At 37.4% G+C, this 21317-nt stretch overlaps 1 protein-coding gene across 1 annotated transcript in view; it reads right to left on the minus strand.

Annotated features, from left to right (window-relative positions):
• The window catches only part of GPC6 (glypican 6), a gene marked incomplete at both ends in the record, with an annotated part of 714974 nt that overhangs the window by 304012 nt on the left and 389645 nt on the right, over positions 1 to 21317 (minus strand). The window lies entirely within an intron of this gene.

The raw sequence follows: 21317 nt of genomic DNA on the forward strand, positions 1-21317 counted from the left end.
GGAAGAGCAAAACCTCATGTTTGAGAGATGCAGTCTTCTCTCAAACTCTAGAAAAAGCTCATTTTTAACAAAAAATCAGGTTACATAATTCAATCATGTATATTTTCAATCATTTTATTAAGTATTAAAGTAGTCCCAATTCTTGAGCACACTAGTCTCCAAAAAATGTTATAGTTTAAAATAGGAGGGATTTGGACTTGGTGATCTTTTTTTCTCTTTATCTATATAATAAGAACATAAATACATTTTATCTCCAATCCTTACTAATCTGCCATAACGATGAGCATGACAGCTCATGACTCTCTGAGCACTAATTATTTAACATTTCTTCTGATAATAATGCTGTCACTGGCATGCTAAAAGCCATGAATCACTGGTTGTAGAAAAAATACTTATTCTTTCTATGTGTTTTTTTTGCTAAATAGTAGTGAAACACTCCAAAAACACTGTGTAAAAGTAATAAATCTCATTCACTTTTAAAATGAAAAATCTATTTCTGCAAATTCAATATTCATATTATATTTTATTTGTGGAGACTCTTGTCCTGATTTAGGAAAGTATTTAAGTGATGCTCTTAGTTTTGAATTAGTATCTCAGATTTAAAGATGAGTATGTTTTTAGGTCTTTTGCCAGGTCAGAATTTATGTACAAATCAACATACTGACACATGTCACAAGCAGTAACAGAACAGCAAGTACAAAATACCACAGAATGCTCACTGGATAGAGCAATAAAATATGTTTTGAATCTTATATTCAGAGAATAAGTTTATTAAGAGATTATTCTGTTTCTTTTAAAGTCTCAGGCATTCACCTGAGATTCATAATACTGTTTTGCATTGATTGTCATGCCTCTTGGTGTGTAATATATTGGTTCCTTATAAGAATAACATCATCAGGATCTCTTCTATACAACTGCAATTTTCCAGGGAAATAATAAAAAAAAGACCTACAAAAAGAAATTTACATAGCCACTGAATACAAATAGGATTAGTGTACAGTTAACAAGAACTGCATTCAAGAGGAGTCAACAGCATTTGCAAGATGTTTAACAGCCAGCATAGGAAGTAATGCTGAGATGCAGCTGCATCTGTACCATTTTATAGTTTCTTTGTTCTTAACAGGATTCTCTCATACCACTATTTTATGTGCAGTTAATCAGCCTTAGAGGTCTTGTAAACTCATCATAACACCATTTTCATCTATGCAGTGGATCAAGAAATGTACAGAGAATTTCATCCCTCTCTTTAAGAGATAAAATAATTGACATCTATAATCCTTTCTGTGTGAGGATAGTGTGGAAAACACCATAAAGCCATACTCTAATTTGCTTTAAAATGTTGCCAGAATTATTCATAGGCATGATGTCTCTCCTGGAGGAGCGGCTCAGTGGTCCAGACAGACAAAGATTTATCATGATGGGAGCAGAGGATGTTTAACCTTCCCATTAGAATGTGGAATAGGTACCTTCACACAATATCACTCCCATATCTCCTTGGATGCACAGCCCCACTCCCTACAATTAGCACCATCTCTGCTCCCTGAAATAAAGGCCTACAAAACTTGGCAAACAGTGAATGCTAATTCTCACAGTGAGTTCACCTTGTGAGCTTAGTAATGTGGGCTGACTTTAGGAAACAAAGGGGCATAAACTTGAACACCTTCACCTACCGAGATTTCAGCTATTTTAAAAAAATTACAGTCCTGTGGATTTTAAGCCTGATTTCTCATAACCTTACAACACACTGTGAGCAAAGTGCTGACGGCATATTCCTTCTCCTTTGTAGATTTGTTGCTTACTGGAAGGCCCAAAGATTTCATACTGTTTGCTCTGTGTTTGTGAGAAGCCTGCAGCTGGAGAGACTGCACTCCAGAGATGCTCAGAGCGGCTGGATGAGAGCCGCCGTTCGGATGTGTCCTTCCACACCGGGCTCTCGTGCACTCGCCCACCCTGCTGTGAGTTTTCTCAGCCCAGCTGGCAGCCAGCTTATTGTGTATCACTGCTCTGCTGGCACTTACAGCACAAAGCCCAGCTGAAATTCTACATGATGATCCTGATAACATCTCGCTGTGAAAGGACACAGAGGTGCTGAAAACTGGCACATACCATTCCCCCCCCCAACCTTTTTTTTCCCTGCCAGGATCCAAGGTTACTCACCTCTGTTAAAAAAAAGAAATTTAGTTCGTGGATAAATGTGTAGAGACATCCTTCACTCTACATGGTAACAGGTCTGTTAATGTGAATTAATTTGTGCCACTTTGAAGGCAGGGTTCACTCCCCCATCTCTTTTTATTTATCCATGTACCTTGGATAAAAGTACCTGGGAAAAATGAGACAATGAAAAACCCCCCCCCAATTAAAATGTTCCAACAATATTGAACAATTGGGGTGGGGAGGGCACTTTATTAGCCTTTTTCATAATAAAACTATGTGAAGCCAGTAATTTAAAAAGAACCTCAACTTTCATATTTTCTAAATAATACCATGTCACAGGGAAAAGAGACTTTGTCAGCTACCCAGAGATAAGTGGATGTAGTATTTAGAAAAGGTCAAATAAAATTGCCCTAAAAGCTGTGTGATAAATCAGAATTCATTTCTAGTCTGAGAATACAGTATGCAAAAATGTCATCACGGTATTAGCATTCCAGCCGGCTATATGCATTCAGTGTCTGGCAAGAAAAATCAAAAACCAGACTTTTTCACTCTTCTTAGCCCTACAAACTGCACAGAAATAAAGAGAATGAATTCAATTTTATTCTTGCTTTTAGGTGTCCATAACTGTTCAGTGTAGCATCCTAATCTTTTTTTGAAAATGTTCTATTCAGCTGGAGACAAGACAGAACTACATAGGGACCTTGGCTCAGTAAATCTTCATATGAGCCAAACTGAGCTTATTTTAACATTCAGGTTTGCTAATTCAAAGCTCCTTCTATTTTATTTTAGGAACTCTGTTAAAATATCATAAATAATCTATGAAGAAAAATTAATTCAAAATGTCTCCTGCCACATTTTTCAGATCAAAATCACATTTTTAAATGGTAGCTAAGTTTTCCTAATACAGGCTTTTCATTGCACTATTTCATTGCACTATCTGATTTCCTGGTTACGAAAGGTATGGTCTGCACTCATGATTATGGGCAAGAGTCAGATCATTCATTTCTGTCCTACCTTTTGTTCTGAAAAGGCAGTGGTATGAAATATTTATTTATTAACTTTGAGAACAGTCTAATTCACTACTGACCACAGATTGCTTCTCAGAACACAGGTAAGATATTATATCAAAGCCAAAAATGGTCAGTATATTTTCTGATTTTCAATTAAAAATGTTCCTGAAAAGTGCCTATCACCATGTATTTATGAAAGAGCACAGATATCTGTGCTGTAAATACTGTATGGAGAATTACTCTTCAATTTAGACTTATTTATGGGTAAGACAGCAGGCAGTGTACAATAGAGACTTCTGCATTTAGCAATAAAGAGAATAAAGACTTCATGCTTCTAGCCAACCCAAATGACTTGGAACCAGCCCTTGAACGTTAACAGCTGATATTCATTTGTGATCATTTTGCTGCCGAGGTGCCTGATTGTCTGTGGATGGCAAGGTGCCCCTTGCAAGGTACGATGCCAGTTTTCCAGGACACAGCTGCCAGTCAACTGTGGGCTGAGGTGGTGAGAGTACATGGCACTGCCAAGGCCACCCCATCTGCATGAGGAACACTGTTTCCTCAGAGAGTGGCAGGCCAGTGCCAAGGGCCCAAGCCAAAATGAGATACAGGAACAATAGGAGAGAGGCTGATGTGATGGTTTCAGGCACTTCACTCTGCCAGAGGGTGAAATACTGTAGGTATCCTGAGCAGCCCATGAAGAACACTGGTGTCCAGCACAACCAGCAAAAGGCACAACCTTCAAGTGCTCACACCTGTATATTTATGGGGAAAACAGTCTCAAGCACTGATATGCAATAGGAAAAGAACACAGGATTCACAGATCACGTTTGCTTGGGAAAAATTTCTAATCATATGCTGCGACTGATTATGGGATACTAGGTATCAAAAAAAGGCTTCAGTGGATACAATATTCGAACCTTAGTTATGTTTCCAGTTCCTATTGGTCATGACTTTTTCTGCCAACCAATGTTATGTATCCTTTTATGCACTTACATAACTTTTTACATAACTCTTTAAAGTTGGGTTTTAAAAACCTTCCCAGCAATATAAATTCTTAAGTTGTACAGACACGAACTATATTCCTAGGACACTTAACACTCATGCTAATGTTATGCTTTTAATGTAAGTGCTACAAAGACCTCTGTGCTAATTGCAGTGTTCACTGTGAACACAGCAAAAGCCAGCTGTAAAAAGATGAATAAAATCTAAACACATCCAATGTGATCAACAAGTGAGGTACTGCAGTAGCACCGCATAAACTCATGTCCTGGTCTTGATCTATTTCATGACTTGCCTGCAGCATTGCTACACGTGATTTACATTCATACTGGTGTTTGGGTAACTGAGCTTCCAGTCAATAAGCCAACTAAATGTATTTGAGTTATCAGGTTCTTTCTAAAAAATCCAAAAACCAAAACAAAAAACCCCACAAAAACCCCAAACCAAACAAAAAAACCCCAACTCCACCCCCGCCAAACCCCCCAAAATACAACTTAATTACTGTGTGAGCCGCCTAGTATATTGAGGAGCAACAGGGAGAATGTGGGTTACAGATTATGATGAAAACAGAAAATATATTACTAAACAACTTTCATGGCTAGAACCCCCTACAAACTATGTGTCATAACGCTAATCAGGATATATGACGAAATACCATTGCAAGTTTTACAAATTATAGGATTCAGGAAGTTTTTCTAATGCTGATAATTTTCTATTTGTGATATCCTCATTATTCAGCAGTATTTGCAACCAGAATTTAGGAAATTATGTTTACAATTTACTTATTTACAGACTGTGTATTTTAATTAGATAATTTTATGCCTGACTAGGTAGCCATGTATTTAGATCTCTTATGCAAAAGCAAAATTCTTCAGCTGCTGACCAACTAACAGCAGGTTCCTCACATAAATACTGTGATTAACTCATTTACAATTTCCAAAACTGAGCATTTTCAGAAATACTAATTTACATAAAGGAAAACTGGTCTACTTTTACTCAAACATATTCAACAACCTATTTTTTATTATTCAGTAAACTCTATTAATACACCAGAACACTAAACTCTATTAAAACTGTATATTTGTTGCCTTTAAAATAGCCAATTTCTACAGAAAATCATCATGTTGGTTTGTTCTCCTTTCAGAATAATTTCCACAATGACTAACCAATAAGTGCTGAATAAAATGTCATTTAAAATTTATATTTATGTCATTTAAGAAGGGGCGGCTTTAATGTAAGTACCTATGATAAAATCCTAACGAACTCTAATTGAACGGCTACAAAATACTTTATTGCACATTAATATCAACAGACTGGATTTTCTACCCATCTAATGCCATGCACAGAGATGAAGAATGTAAAGAAGAGTTATTCTCTTCTCTGTAGTTGGTAAAGAAAGAGAGCAATGTTGTAAAGTTAATCAGTGTGTCTGGAGAGGAGAACTGCTTTTTGGAGATGCTTAACTCTTCTCACTGCTCATTTGAAGAAGCCTATAACATACATACTCCAAACATTACCTTGGTTCATCAAAAGTAAGGATCTTCTGAAATTCTGTTACATAAGGCAATACACTTTGACTTAATGAACCAGACTAGCTGGGCCAACCCAGTTGCTTCCAGGTTTGAAGAAATGTGATTCTGAATAAATCTCTACAAAAATAAATACGCCAATAAGATTGGCTTTTAACTACAAGTCCTCTTTTCTTTGCTTAGTAAGGTCACTGAGAATTTTTATTGTCTTGATGAAAAATGCACATGAAAACTAGAATAAAGCATATAAAACCTGTATAAGAGAAACAAAAATGCAATTTTTTTTACAAGTTATAGAAACAAAGAGATAAGAAATCTTCCAATTTGTGTAACTAATCTCTAGCTCAGAAAGTAAGTTTGGGTGCAATGTTAAGTTTTAGTCCCTTGAATAAACGACTCAAGCTATATTATTGTACATATACAATATTATCAGACAATTGAAAAATTTTCTGAGTGCTTTTTAGTCCTTATAAAGCAGGATGACTGATAAGGTGTGGAGATGAGAGTACATGATCAAACAGATTCTCCCCTCTCACAGTAAGGCCAAGCTAATGTAGGCTGTTACCTCCAACTACAGCTCCCTTTGAACGCCGTGAAATGGTGGCTGATATTCCACAGTCTGCCATCTCCACAGCTTCCTGAGGAAAAAGAGATATCTCTCACACTAAATCATTTTACACCTTTCTGACTAAGCCAGAATACAATCTATGGAACATCAATTCTCTCATTAGCTGAACCACATGCTTTGAGATGACACCCATTCAAATTTCCAAGCACTTCCCAAAAATGGCTGTTCAAATTTACTGAGTCAGTAACTCCTTTACCAGGTTCATTTCATGTTCTGTAAAAAAGGAAAACTCAGCAATCTAGCAACTCATAAAAACAAACAAAAAACCCCTAACAAATTAACAAAACATCCAATCCAAAACCAAAGTAAACAAACAAGCAAAAGAAACACCAAAAGGAAACTATGGTCCCAGGGTGAAAAACAACCACTCTCCTCAAACTGAATAATATTCAAAGGAGATCTACCTGGCTAAATAGAGCATAAGTATTTGGAAAAGACAAAACACCAAGGCAGAAATATACTGATATTGAAGCAAATCATTTATCTGCACAATTTATCAGCACACATTCGTTTTTTTAGTGTGTGCATTTCTTTTAAAGAACCTTACGTTTAGAAAAAAAATTGTTCTTACAAATAGTTCAAATTACACCTGTTTTCAGATCCTACCAGCAGCAAACCCATCCATTTGAATATTTATAAGGGCAGTTCTTGGCTGCTTTATGGCTGATACATGCCAGAGTCTATTTCTGACCCACTTCATTCACGGTTAAGAGATGGGGAAGTGAGATTTTCACTTTTTCCTGCTGTTATTGCTCTCTGACCACCATTTCAGTTGAGGGGACATCTCAAAAATCCTCCCTTTACCTCATGCCAAAAAATCAGGAAGTATTTTTGACAGCAATCAGAACAAAATTAGTCGTGTCCTAGGATATAGATACCTATCTTTGGAAAAGAGTAAGTCAATAATAATTTTGAAAAGGCTTCTATAATGAGGTATTGCTCGTCTCCAAAAGTACTAACCAACTGCTGTAAGTTTTTTGCCTATTACATTTGTAGTTATGTTTTAAAGTTGCCAGTTTAGAAATTCTTTTTTATAATGATTACTAAGAAAATCAAATTGCAATTCTGTCACAAGTATGCATAGCAGCTGAACTCCATAAACTATATATTTCCTCCCCTCTTTTGTTCTGTCACTGATTCTTTAAGCCACAAAGTCTTATTCCAGTAATGAATAACCTCCATACACCTGGAGCAACAGATTAAAGAGGACATTTTCCATTTTATTTCAACAGCAGTCCCACTTTCTAAGTTAATTATGAAGCACCACATTTTACATGTAAAGAAATTAGGGTTGATTCTGCCTTATTTAATCTTTATCCATCATCTGCAAATTAACTTATGAGCACTGAGATATTGAATACTTGGATGAATAGGGTTTATAAAAAAAGAAAGAATTTTGAGTTTAATAATATTTTTTTTGGTAAGAAAGACTACTGTAGATCTACATGTCTGGCAGAAACTAACCTTCTGGGCTTTTAAGAAGTGTGCGAAAACTATTCTTACTTCTCTAATGAAATCCTAAGCATAATAAATAAATATCAACTTACACTTAATTAAAAAACATGCACTAGAAGCCTATTTAAAAAAAAAATCACAAGTAAAACAGGTATGTTTTCTACATAAGTGCAAAAAAGAAAGGAAATTCCCATCTTTGCACTCAGAGGAAGTTTTGTTAAGTTCATGGGATGTTCCCATTACTGGGCAGTTTTACCTTGGACTAGTTAAAGGCTGGTCCATGCAATGAATGTACGAATGTCCTCTAGTGGCTCTCTGTTCCCTCTCCTTTGCTGGTGAGAGAATATCCACTCTAGAACATGATTGAACCTGCACAAAATGGGATTTTCCCCTGCAAATGCCTGATTTTCTGCAGGGATCATAGAAACAGCATCAGGTCACTCTATTTTTAACTTAGTTACCTCAGGTAAGTGCAGACATAGGTGATATGAATTTCTGGCTACTAAATATTATGCTTGATCTTAGCTTCCAAGAACATCTTCCCTCTACTTTCCCCCATCAAGCTTTATGCTTCTTAGCAACTTCTCAACTCTTATAATACTCTCTGAATTATAAGCCCTTAGCTTTTCTTGCTAATAAACTCATTTATAAGCATTTTCATCTGCCAAAACTTCCATTCTTCTCAACCCCTGTCCTTTTGCCACTTTCACTTTAAGCATAGAATTATATTTGAGTATCTTAAAGCATTTATGAATCATTTTACTTCTGAGGCATTTTGGATCCTGCTGCAGATACATTTAGGTGAAAAGATAATAGTGAAAAATGGTTCCATAAGAATGCATTTGTTTATTCTCACTGTTTTTATGAAATGTCATCTTGACAGCAAAGTATAATTGAGTCCTTAGTCACTGATAAAAATGAGCAAGAAAGTGTGGCTCTGAACAATGCTCCAGCTTTGATCCAGAAAGACAAAAATAAAGCTACAAAACCAAAAATCTAAATAGTACAGAAAACCTAAAGCAATTTTCTGTACTTGTTGACTGTATTTTTTCCTCTGTATTAAGACCTTCAAAAATACTAGGCCAAGGAGTGCTTTCTGTGATCCATGTATAAATATATCAACATTTCATGATATACACATAATTACCTATCAGATGATAATACAGACATTACAACATTTTTATGCCGTTACCTGCAGCTAGTTTGGGTGCTCATAGGCTTATATACACTTCAGTCCCCTCTTTCTATCAGTATTTTGAAATATATTTGATCATAAGCACAGGTGAATGAACCTCAAGAGCTATGAGTTCGTGCAAACGAAAATGGTCCTGTTCACCTCTCCTACAACACAGAAAGCTCTCCCACTGCTTTAGCTGCCAACATGACACCTGGGAATGTGTGTGTGAGTGTGTGTGTGCAGGAATGTGAAGGCAATGCAAGAGAAAAAAGTGTTGAAATGGATTATCACTTGATAAGCAGTAAGCTCAACCACTCTCTACAAATCTAATCTTTCCTTGATAGGTACTTACTCCTCCTAAAGACCAGCACACAGTCACCAGGAAAGTAATTTTGATAGTAAAAAGAGAAATTAATCCAATACATTTAGTTAACATGTTTCTTTCTCCCACTAAGTGACAATCTCTTCCATATCATCTCTTAGTCAGCAGCAAGAAAAACTTAGTGCTTTTCACTGCTTAAGTTCTACCTTACAACATCAACACTATTAACACAATATATTTGTCAAGACTTATTAATTTTGTGTGTATGTATGTACAGAATGATAAAATCATAGAATTTGTTTAGGTTGGAAAAGCTCTTTAAGATCATTGACTCCAACCAATAAATTAACCCTGCAAATCCACCAGTAAACCACGTGCCTGAGGGCCACATCTACATATAGTGACTGAACCACTTCCCTAGGCAGCCTGTCTCAGTGCTTGACAACCCTCTCCATCAAGAAGTTTTTTCCTAATATCCAGTCTAAACTTTCCCTTGTGCAACTTGAGGTCATTTCCTCTCATCCCATTGCTCCTTACTTGGAATAAGACCCCACCTGGCCACACCCTCCTTTGCAGAGAGGGTAAGGTCTCCCCTGAGCCTCCTTTTCTCCAGCTAAACACCCCCAGCCCCCTCAGCTGCTCCTCACAGGACTTGTGCTCCAGACCCTTCCCCAGTTCCATTGCCCTTCTCTGGACACCCTCCAGCTCCTCAGTGCCTGTTTGCAGTGAGGAACCCAAACTGGACACAGCACCTGAGGTGTGCCCTCAGTATTGACCAGGACAGGGGGACAATCTCCACCCTGGTCCTGCTGGCTGCACTATTGCTGATACAAGCCAGGATGCCATTGGCCTCCTTGGCCACCTGGACACACTGTCAGCCCAAATTCAGTTCACTGGCAACCGTAGGAATTGCCCCTAGAAACTGTGAACACTGTGCTCCTCTGTTTGGGGCATGCTCCTGGTGGCAGGTAAGGCTATAAGCTTCAGAAATGTATTAAATTTCTACAGTACATTAAACTAAAATATCACGTGTGTGAAATTCCATTAATGATGATTTTATGCAAATTATATTACTTACAGACAGCTTATAAACATTTTATCTATGTTTACATGTAGGGATGTTCTTGTGCCCTGAAATGGTCATTTCCTGACTGAAAAACTCTTATTCTACCCAAATTTCCTCAGCAATGTTTCCATCAGTAAGTTCTTCAATCTCCCTGTAAAGACCTTTGCCTTAACACCTTTGTTTTCAACCTGATTTTCTATAAATCTGAACAATCAGACCCTAATTAAGTTCACATTGAAGTCAATGGCTAAAGTACTTTTCACTGATTCAGTCAAAAGGAGTGAAAGCAGGAGGAAGAGCAGGAGGCACACACTGAATCTTAAATAGAGAATAGATTTTTACATCTAAAATATGCATTGTGGGAATATATGTGTATTCATAGTTCTTCAGTACTAGTCTAAGTGTAGAAGGCATTTCTCTCAAAAGCAGTTTTAGGGAATCAGACTGAAAATATGATATGGCCATAGGACCCTTTCTTTGGGGTCAGGATAACAGTAAGACAGTTGAGCCATTTTGGTATTAACATTTCACTGTCTGGGTCCCTACTCCTCTCCCTCTTTTCTTATTTTAAATAAAATTTATTATATAAATTATTATTTCATACCCCTAATATTTTTTTAATATATTTCTCCAACCATATGGAAGAAAAAGTATTTGCATAGTGGTAGAGACTGGCAGCCAGCTTCCTCTGTTAACTTTGGAGACTGCAGGGTATAAATAAATCTGCAAACATTCTCCACCAAAAATTTTAACTCTGATTTAAGTGAAAAACTGAATTGCATTAATTTCAATTTGGCATATTCTATCATAGCTTTATATGTTGATGATATACAAGAAATTCTGTAACAACAAAAATGTTGTATTAAGAGATTCCTTTAACCTTGGACTTATGGCCAGGAAGCATTCAGAGGGCTCATGAAAAAATTCAGTTTTGAGGATGAGTGTGAAAGGTTGTGAGGCAGTTTTTCTTGTGTTTTGGTTTTTATACAATGTCCTTGAAAAGCAGATGTGCACTGTTACTTACAAATAGATGTGCAATGATGAAAGATACACAGTGGCTTATTTTTCCTATAAAACTACACCTTACTCATGATGGGTAGGTTTCCATGTGCTTTCTGAACGTGTTTTGGTTCTGTTTTCCTATACCCTATGTGGTATCAGTTTGTCTTGCAGTTTATCTTAAGATCTGGAGGACCAAAGGCAGCAGAGTGCTGTGAGCTGCCTCTCTGCTGCATTTCAAGCCAAGTGTTAAAGTAGCCACCCCTTATTCAAAGAAAATGTCAGTGTAAATTCAAAACTAACACTCAGTTTGGAGGAAAACTGATTTTTTTTCCCCCACTCAGGCAATCCTTTGCACAGTAGCATAAAAAATTGAATTGTTGTTTCAAATAAACAATGGATTGAATGGCACTCTAATATTAACATACTCAGGTAAAGCCAGCAACAACAAAATATAGATATAGACATAGATATAGATAGATTCTTTTAGAAGAAATCAGACAAGTAAATACCTCTAGGAGTTCTTTCACTGACTATGAAATAGGTAGATATAAAAGGCATTGTGGCCAGAGCCAACCAATTCCCATAGGAGACCTTGGACCTAAATGAAGATGGGAGTTGAGCTGAGCAGCTTTCCATGCAAGCTTCCATGGCTCCTAGGCCTGAGCTGGTGGGAGGTAATGCAGCTGGGATGCCACAGACCAAAAGAGGTCAATTATTGCATTCCCCAGACAGAGAGGACTGAGCACTTAGATCCACATGCATTCACTTGTTTTGGGACATGTCTGAAAAACAGGGCTCATAACAGCTGATGTGGTGTTCCATCACATCTACAGAGAGTGGTGATAGTCCTGAATCAGCAAATTGCTGGAGGGAAGAACACAGTTTGTAATCTCTCACTTTCTGGTACTTAAACACTTAGGGCTACTTTTGTGAGATTCTGATAGAACCTTTGGCTGCTCAGGCTTTTCTCTACCAATTACATGCATAAAACCTCCTTTGAAATAGAACAATTAGATTGGTGTGGTGTCTTCTCTGCATAACAACTCAGTATGCAGAGAGCTGACTCAGGAACTGCAAATTAGAGTGCACTAGTCCTGCTCAGCTTTGTCAGCTTGCCAGCAATTGCCTTACATGCACTCACTTCTGGATCCACAGATAATGCCAACCATGAACATGAGTGAAAGGACTGTGGGATGAAGAACACAACAGGCAAATGTAGATGCAATTCTGTTGCTGATTGATACTGAAGATCACATAAGTGGGGGTTAAGTGGAGAGCCTGTTTGTGCTTCCTGAAGAAATCCAGCAATTAATTCACCGCTGTGCTCATACAAAATTGTGAAACCTTCTAAAATCAAAGGCCAGAAGTCAGACTTGCACAGTATTGGGACAGTCCAGAATATCAAAACATCTCTGTCAGCTTTAAAAGAAAAAACATTTTCAAGAATGGGGAAGTTGTTTACAGGCTAAAACTGCACTGAGGTGTTGGACAATTGCAAAGTGTTTTACACCAGTGGCCAAAGGATGCCCATGCAGTATGAAGGACAAGCAGGCACGTGTTGCATTACAATCATCACTCCATATTCCTAATTTCTACTCTTGGCCACTTAAAGGCGACAGGTGCTCAATCTGAGGTCAGCTGAATCCTCCAATCTTATTCAAAGCTCTTTTTTTTCCCAGTTTGGTCTGGTAATTTTTGCTCGAGAACTCAATTCTTTTTAAGGGCTTAAAAGTAAAACAAAAGGAGAAGGAGAAAAAGAGAAGGAGAAGCAAGAGTAAAGATGTTCTTAAACACGTGGACCAAATGAAAGTGATATTTTATCTTTTCTAGAAAAGATTATGGAAAAAACTCAGCAAGCTTGCATCACAAAATCTCCCATAAAAAGCACACACTGAAGTATGTGGATAAGTTTAAAATTTCACAGATGACCAGAATTATTTTCCTGACAATTAAGTTCTTCATTTTGTATTCCTGTGTTCACACCATCTTTTTTTTTTTTTTTTGTCTGAGATATATTTTGAGATGCAAGGCTTTAGCAGACAATGAAGCGATTTGTAACTGATCCCTGAATAACTGAGAATTGAACTTAGATCCACATTGTTGATTTCAGACTTAATTATCTGAAAGTCTCAAAGAAATTTGACTTCTTCACTATTTTGCTGATGACTTTGTTGACTGCAACATTTAAGCAGATATGAATTTAAATTCCAGTTAGCATTCCTGATGCATTTTAGGTAAATCAGATAGTTTCTTGGCTAATGTTTTCCATAGAAACCTGAAGGCCAAATAACCTATTAGGATTTGTTTTCTGCTTCAGGGTCACATGAGAAATAAAATTAATTGCTTTTCTCAAATCATGATTGAAAAACAGTGCTTCCATAGGCTGTCTTTGAAACAGAATTAAGACAATCTGTAAAAGGAGCCATTCTAAAAGTCAGCAAGTTGTAAGATGATCTAGATCTCCTTGCATTGGTTAACCTACAGACTTTTTAATCTCCTTATTTCCATTTTATTGCTCTGAATTTTCTTTCAGTTCCCTGTGCTAAACCAGCAAAAATGTAAAACCTGCTTTAAGACTATTTATAGAATTTCTAAATATAGTGGTATCAGCAAGCTCCTAGATGAGCTTTGTTTCTTCACCATTATTTTTATCATGACTTGACCATGCATCATGATATGCATTAGGGTACATCCTTTTTTCCAGGAATGCCTCTGAAAAAGTTCTTTTTTCTTAATATACTTTCTTCAGGTGCCATATAAATATCTTTTGTAGGTGGTAAATACATCTGATGTGAGAATTTTGAAGAATTGTGTGTAAAATGTGTATTTCAGCAATCCTGCACAAAATCTTGATTAAAACAATTAATTTTCTAATGGGTCATGACAGTGTTTAATAATGTTGTTAAACTAAAATAATCTCATTACAGTTCTTAATTTATAGTTAGAAGTTTCATGCAAAGCTGAACTAAAGGGTATTTGCTATGCAGTAGGCATTGAGCAAAACTCAAACCACAAACTGAGCAAAAGAACTGCAATCAGAAGATGTCTGTTTATGAATGATACAAAAAATCCAAATAGACAGGACTGCTTTGGATTCTGAGATGTGATGTGGCACACAGCAGGAATAAACCCAAACAGCAGAGCTACACAGAGGGATACTCAGCAAGACTGACTGTCCTACTGAGCAGCATGACTCAGTTAAACTTGGGTTATTTAGTTCAATACCAAGGCAGCTGAATGATATTTAAAGACCTGTGAAATAGAGAGGCCAGGCTGGATTATATCTGACAATTCTCATAGGTAGGACACAGACCACAGCTTTTGTACACCTCCTACTGCCTTTTTCCTTTTGTTGAAGCTGCTGTTTCCTTTTAGGCCTTTTCTCCTGAACTGCTCTTTTGGAACATCTGATGATTCCAGTGCACACAAAGTGGAAAATAGATCAGTGCACCTGCAGTATGTCTGGGATATCTGGAAGGCATCTGTTTTATTTCTCCACGAAATGTCTGCAATTAACTAGATCAGTTTATGTGCCTTTTCTTTCCAAAAAAGAAGGAAAGATATCCAGCACAGCTGAAGAACCTCTATTCAAAGGATACTTCCCAGAAAGAGCTCAAGTGTGGATACAATTCACTCCTGCTTTTGTGCCACAGACACATCACAGCTCTGAAAGCCCCCTGGCTGGATAATCCTTGGGCTCCCTGCCTGAGGAACACCAAGGGAAAGGAAGAGGAAAAAAGAATGTGGCCCCATTCATGTCACAGTGTGATCCAGTTCTGGTAAATATATGTTAACTCAACGAAAACTCAAAGAATTAATGACTGAAAAAACCCTTAAAACAACAGACAGTGATGCAATCATAAAAGCTCTGCTTGCTCAGCTGTGCTGTTCCTAAACCAGCAGTTTGAACTGAGGATTAAAGTTGGCTGAATACCATTGTCTTTTTAGATTTCCTTTCCTTCTGTGGCTTTAACAAGCCAAATCTCTTCAGCCAATGAAGTTAAAATATACAGGACACATAGCTCTTTATCTGTCACACCCTGCAAATCACATTTTCCAGGCTTAAAGTACAATTTGTTTTGGCTTTTAATTACCTGACTTATCACCATGTCATATTCCCTCCCCCCTGCAATAATTACATTCTGAATCACTGTGTCATTCAATATTGGCCTTTATTTATGCCTCTCACAAAACGTTGAATGTTTATTTATAAACCATGAAAAGCAGAGTTTGTAAGAATATTGATTCAGCATATTAGAAAAGCAGTGGCCTGGCATTCTGCAAGTAGAAGTAATCACAGGCAATTACTAGAGACTGCTTTTCACTACTAATCTTGGGTTTAACCTTATAATTGTATTACTGAATTTATTTCACTTTGCTCATACATCACCAGGTTCCTAATAAGAAGTCTGATATTAACATAATTTAATAATATTCAGGGGATGAATGGTTTTAATTGGTTTAAAAAGAAGGAGATATATAGCCTATGCCATACAATTAGAAAAGTATTGTAACAGCCTCTTTTTATTTTGTAATAAATGATAATTAATATTTAAATGCATTAATGAAATAAGTTCTTAGTGGCTGGGTCACAAATCTTTGATGTTTATGCCACTAACAAAATCACTAACTGCTCTTAATGATGCCCCTGAGCTAAGCTTCACTTTACTCCTGGTATAAAAACTACTTTGGTTGCTGGCAGCATGAATTTTCAAGTGTGAAAGTCAAAGCCAAACTCAGAACAATTCTTCTGGTCCTTGTCCCAATATACAATGGGAAGAAAGTGCTTAAATTCAGACAAAAAAACCCCACAAAATCGCAAAACTTAGAGAAAAGCAAAATTGGAAACAATAACTAAACACCTAGATCTCTGTAAATAAAAATATTCTGCACACTATAAGCTAGCACACTAGTTCCCAGTGAAGCAGGTTTAGTGCAAGAGCCAATTAAGATTTTTTTTTCATTAAATTAGGAAGAGTTCTGAACCAAACATGGCATGTGTAAAACAGAACCAGCTCCCAAGGAAAGATTGAGTGATAATTATTGTAATTCAGCTGTTCATATATGTGGGAAAAGTATTTCAGGAATCACATGTGCCTGGAAATCCTAGACCCTCCTGTTAAAAAATTTTAATTCCCCATGTGTTTTTCTGCTTACACCCTCCACCACTCAGTGACAGTTCAAAGGGATTATTGTGATAACTGAAAATGCTTTGTTTTCTCACAAAGTGTCCAGAGCTCAGACACAGTAAAAGATGAACATGAAAGTATGCATATGTCTTTTCTATCACATTATTGGTAATCACAGCCAAGAGCAACTACAGAAATATTTTCAGCAGCTTCTCCAGCTTAACATTAGATACTAAATTACAGTTTGTCAGGAAGGCTTGGGGTTTTTTTTTGGTTTTGTTTAGTTTATTTATTTATTTTACCTAGGAAAATAGTTGATGACAAGTAAAATTAATAACAATAACATGTTAATATGCTATATTTTTACAGAGGAACAGGGAACGACAGAACTATTTTTTTTTTACCAAATGGTATCAAAACAGAAAAGCCAAGTTTTTAGAACCTAAAAAAGTACTGAAAATAACAGGCAGTAGAAAATTTAACGAATTATTTCTGAAACTGCAGTTCAAAATGTCCATGAACATCTACTACCTGCAGCTTAAGACAGTATAGCAGTTGAGAAGCTCTGCTCCTATACTGACCTTTAAACTACTGCCACTGAGGTAAAATCAACTAAACAGACCTTTGACACACCGAAAATGGCAGTTCTGATGTTGCATATTGAATATTATGTATTGAACCTGCATCAGGGCAAGTTCAGATTGGACATCAGCAAAAGGTTCTTCACTCACAGGATGGCTGGTTACTGGAACAGCCTCCCCAGGAAAGAGGTCATGGAACCAAGCCTGTCAAGGAGCATCTGGATAAAGCTTTTAGTCATATGGTTTATTTCTAGTTAGTCCTGCAAGCAGCAGGGAGTTGGACTAGATGATCTTTACAGGGCCATTTCAACTTGAGATATTTTAGGAATTATTATATATTAGTTAATAAATTGATTTAAGTTAAGTGTTAATATTCTCAATTTAAGAAAAAATTCCTTTTTGCTCATATGCCTTTACAACTTTCTAGAATATATATATAATTTAGCAAGCTGGTCCATTCAAACCAGTGGAAATATACTGCACTGAGTGGAGATTTAAGCAGCATAGGAACTGAGAAATTTAATGCATTAGAATGAGAAATAGAAAGATTTAAAAATCTCTGAAGATTAAAAATTGTAATTAGACTTAGAGATCATGAAAAACTGTTCAACTAAAACAGTGTAATAAAACTTCAGGCAGATGGAAGCAACTGTGTCTGTTTGCAACTGAAATATAATATTAGAAAAAATTACAAAAATAAGATGTCATAACCACCCTCCCTCCCCATTTATCTAAGCGTGACTTACTAAATTATAATCTCACTGACAAGCGAATTGCTAAACTGCAAAATCCCATTGTAAGAGGAAAATGTTTGTGGTATGTGTTGCCTCCTTTGAGTGTGCTTGAGTGCACACCTCATCAAAATAAAGGAAGTGTAGTTCCTTTGCAAGGAATGCACTGACTGCATTGTTTTCAGACATTACAACCTCTCTGAGGAAAAATTAGAAAGGATATGTCCCTGACATTAGAGAGGGAACAAATCCTTCGTGTGTGACCCACCAACCCTCTACAGAAATGGTCCAGAAGATGATGAGACAATAAAGGCCCAAAGGAGATGTTACCAACTTTCTCATTAGTCACTCTCCTTCTCATGGTGTTTAAGGTGTAGGCTCAACATTTCTCTGTGTCAGTGGCGGTTCAGTGAAATAATGGGTCCACAAATAGAAAGCAAAAAATCTTTTAAGCTTGTGATGTTGCAGGTAGCAGATCCCTCTCTGTTCCCAGCCAGTGCAGAGAAAGGACAAAGGATTTTATAGAAGAACTGCAACAGTTCTTCCTTTCATTTTCTGTCTTTATTCATTTCTCTTGACTTACCCAGATGTGGCGTCCTTATCACAGAATCTCTCAATATTGGAGTACATTGAGAAAGAAATCTGTGCTGAATTTGGATGACTTTCAAACTAGCAACAAAAGATGTTTACCTGTCTCATTTTTGGCTACAGTTATGTGCTAACACTAAGAAATGGTTGTAGTGTTTTAACATTATGTTTAAAGAAAAGGATTTGTCATTTTCTACAGTAGATAAACACAGCATAAAAGTCCACAGTTATGATATGGCAATGAACTATTCATTCTCAGAGTAATCAGAGCCTTTCCACAGGACAATTATTAATCTTGACTATTTGGTGCCACTTGGGGCTCTTCATATCTGCCTCAGCAGGCTGTGTGTAACACAAAGTCCCTAAGGCCAGAAATTGTTTTGCATATGATGCAGGTATGAATAAATCCACCAAGATTTTAATAGCAAAGATAGTTCTGCAATCAAAGTATATTCTACACTTAAGCAAAATGTTGATCTTATTAATTTTTTAATAGGATCATAGGATAATGATCCTAAAGAAATGTGACCAGCAGGCCACCTGTACTCTGCTCTCAGAAGACCCCTGCCTGGATTAATAAATCCAGCTCTGGAATCCTCAGCATCACAGGAAAGACATGGGCCTGTTGTACTGGGTCCAGAGGAGGGCCACAAAAATGATCAGAGGGCTGGAGCACCTCTCCTATGAAGACAGGAGGGATTTGGGGTTGTTCAGCCTTGAGAAGAGAAGCTCCAGGCAGATCTTATTAGCAACCTTCTAGCACTTAAAGGCCATTTATAAGAAGATGAGGATGGGATTTTCATTAGGGTCTGCTGTGATAGGAGAAGAGGAAATGCTTCAACTCACACCCATCATAACACACCATGCCCCACTGTGAAGAGCTTGGCTGCATTTCTTTAATGACCTTCCTAGAGGCACCAGGAGCAACTGCTACGTGCCCTTGAAGTAGCCTCTTCTCCAGAATGAAGAAGCCCAAGTCCCACAGGTTCAAGGACAAGTAATCCACTCCAGATCCTGATCTGAACTTGCCTCTAATGAACTTGCTTCTGTTTATCAATGTCTTTTTTGTACAGGAAGGCCCAAAAACTGAACACAGTGTTCTAGAGGTAGTCTAATGGAGCATCACTATAAAGACATTATTGTGTCTTGCACCACCCACTGAACCCTTTTAACTATGATTTCAAGTGTTTCCTTCATGTTAAAAGAAAAAAAAAAACCAAAACAACAGAAGCACTATTATCATCTTCAACTGACACTAGGACTGTAGCTCTCCACTGTATCATTGCAGAGCTAGCAATTCTCATTAGAGGATCATAGGATCATTTAGTGAACTTGTTATAAACCCTTTTCTTGAGAGGGCTTATGTACCCAAAGCCCAGAGACTGAGAGGAAAACATTTCCTGGATATGTGACAGAGGAGACCCCTGCACAGTCTGTACAGTCATGTACAAACACAGGGAAAGTGACATCTCAGCTGACAATTCAGACCTTAATCTGTGAGGGATTCACAAATCATGCATTTATTACATGAATTACCTAGCTAACTCTCCACAGTCTGATCCAGCAAGACCTAATGCCTGCAGACAACAGGGACATCAGAGCTCTGTACTTTCACTTAGAACCTGACCCACGGGGACATCATCGCTCTGCAGAGGAAACCTGGGGCTGTAGATACATGCATTCTGCACATTTGGAGGCTGAAAAGCTGCCCCAGCTAGACTAGGCAGCCCGGGGTTTCACTGCAGTGAAACCCTGCCACCATTCAGAAAGACTGCAAGAACTGACAGAGCCAGAAATCACAGAAAGGCAGCCCTGAAGCTCAGGAAGGCACTTGGAGGAAAAGACTTTGTGTCTAGCTGACTAGCAAGGACCACAAATCTCATCCACTGAATTTTAAGTGCAAAATTACCTATTTCTCCCATGCAGTCTCCTAGACAAAATCAGGCTCTCCCTTCCTGACTACGTTTCTAGCTCCATGGCTTCTCCACTTGTAATTGCAAAATGTCACATAACACAGGTTAAGAAAAGTTTAAAAGCCCCATCTTGCTGAGTGCTTGAATTGCAGTCTACTGTACAGTGTACAGGCTCTACCTCACCTTCTGACTGTGGTGAAAATGAAGCAAATGAGACAGCCCTCTTGAGGCAGAGGAGTGACTTAGACTTGTAAATGTGGGAAAGAATTGAATGGGCCAAGCATCCAAATCACTCATGCACTTATTGTTCAGAAGTGAGTATTTGAGCATTTCACAGTGGATCTCATGGGAGTGTTTCAGAATTCAAGGTCCAAATACATGACGAGGACTGTGAAACAGTGAGATCACAGAGCAACTATCTAGCTGGAGCATCAATTCAGAAAAATATACTTGATTTTGAAATACTGTATGAAAGAAAGTCATTCAGGCACATTTGTGGCGCCCAGATGGGTTATTTTTGTGCGTTTTTTTCTTTAATTATGTGAAGCCCTCAAGGATTATAATTGTCATAAATATTTGCATAGATAAATAATTAAACCTAAAATAAATGTGAATCAAACCATCCTTTGGGAAAGCTCAAGCTTCAGAGGTGTCACTGTTTGTCTATTTTCTCATCAGAAACATGACTAGACATTTCTAACAAAATCCATCACCCAGCTGCATGATGAATGAATGCTGTGAGGGCTGTACTTTCCTAATGAACAGCAGAATAAATCTGCTTGAAACATTTAAATTCTGATCTAATCCCCATCTTTTATATATGTAGCCAGTTTTGAATTACAAATGAAAATCATTACCATGCTATAACATTGATGTATATTGGTATTTCACTGTGTCCTAAGCACAGAGAAATGCTTTCCAGTCAGTGGTGCTGTAATATCCCCAGAAGGAACTGAAAGCAACCGTTGCCCCTATTTATGAACTTAAGATGGGTATATTTGTAGGCATAAAAACCAACCAAACACACTTC

Source organism: Fringilla coelebs (genome assembly GCF_963513975.1).
Source record: "Fringilla coelebs genome assembly, chromosome: 2".
NCBI classification, from domain to species: domain Eukaryota; kingdom Metazoa; phylum Chordata; class Aves; order Passeriformes; family Fringillidae; genus Fringilla; species Fringilla coelebs.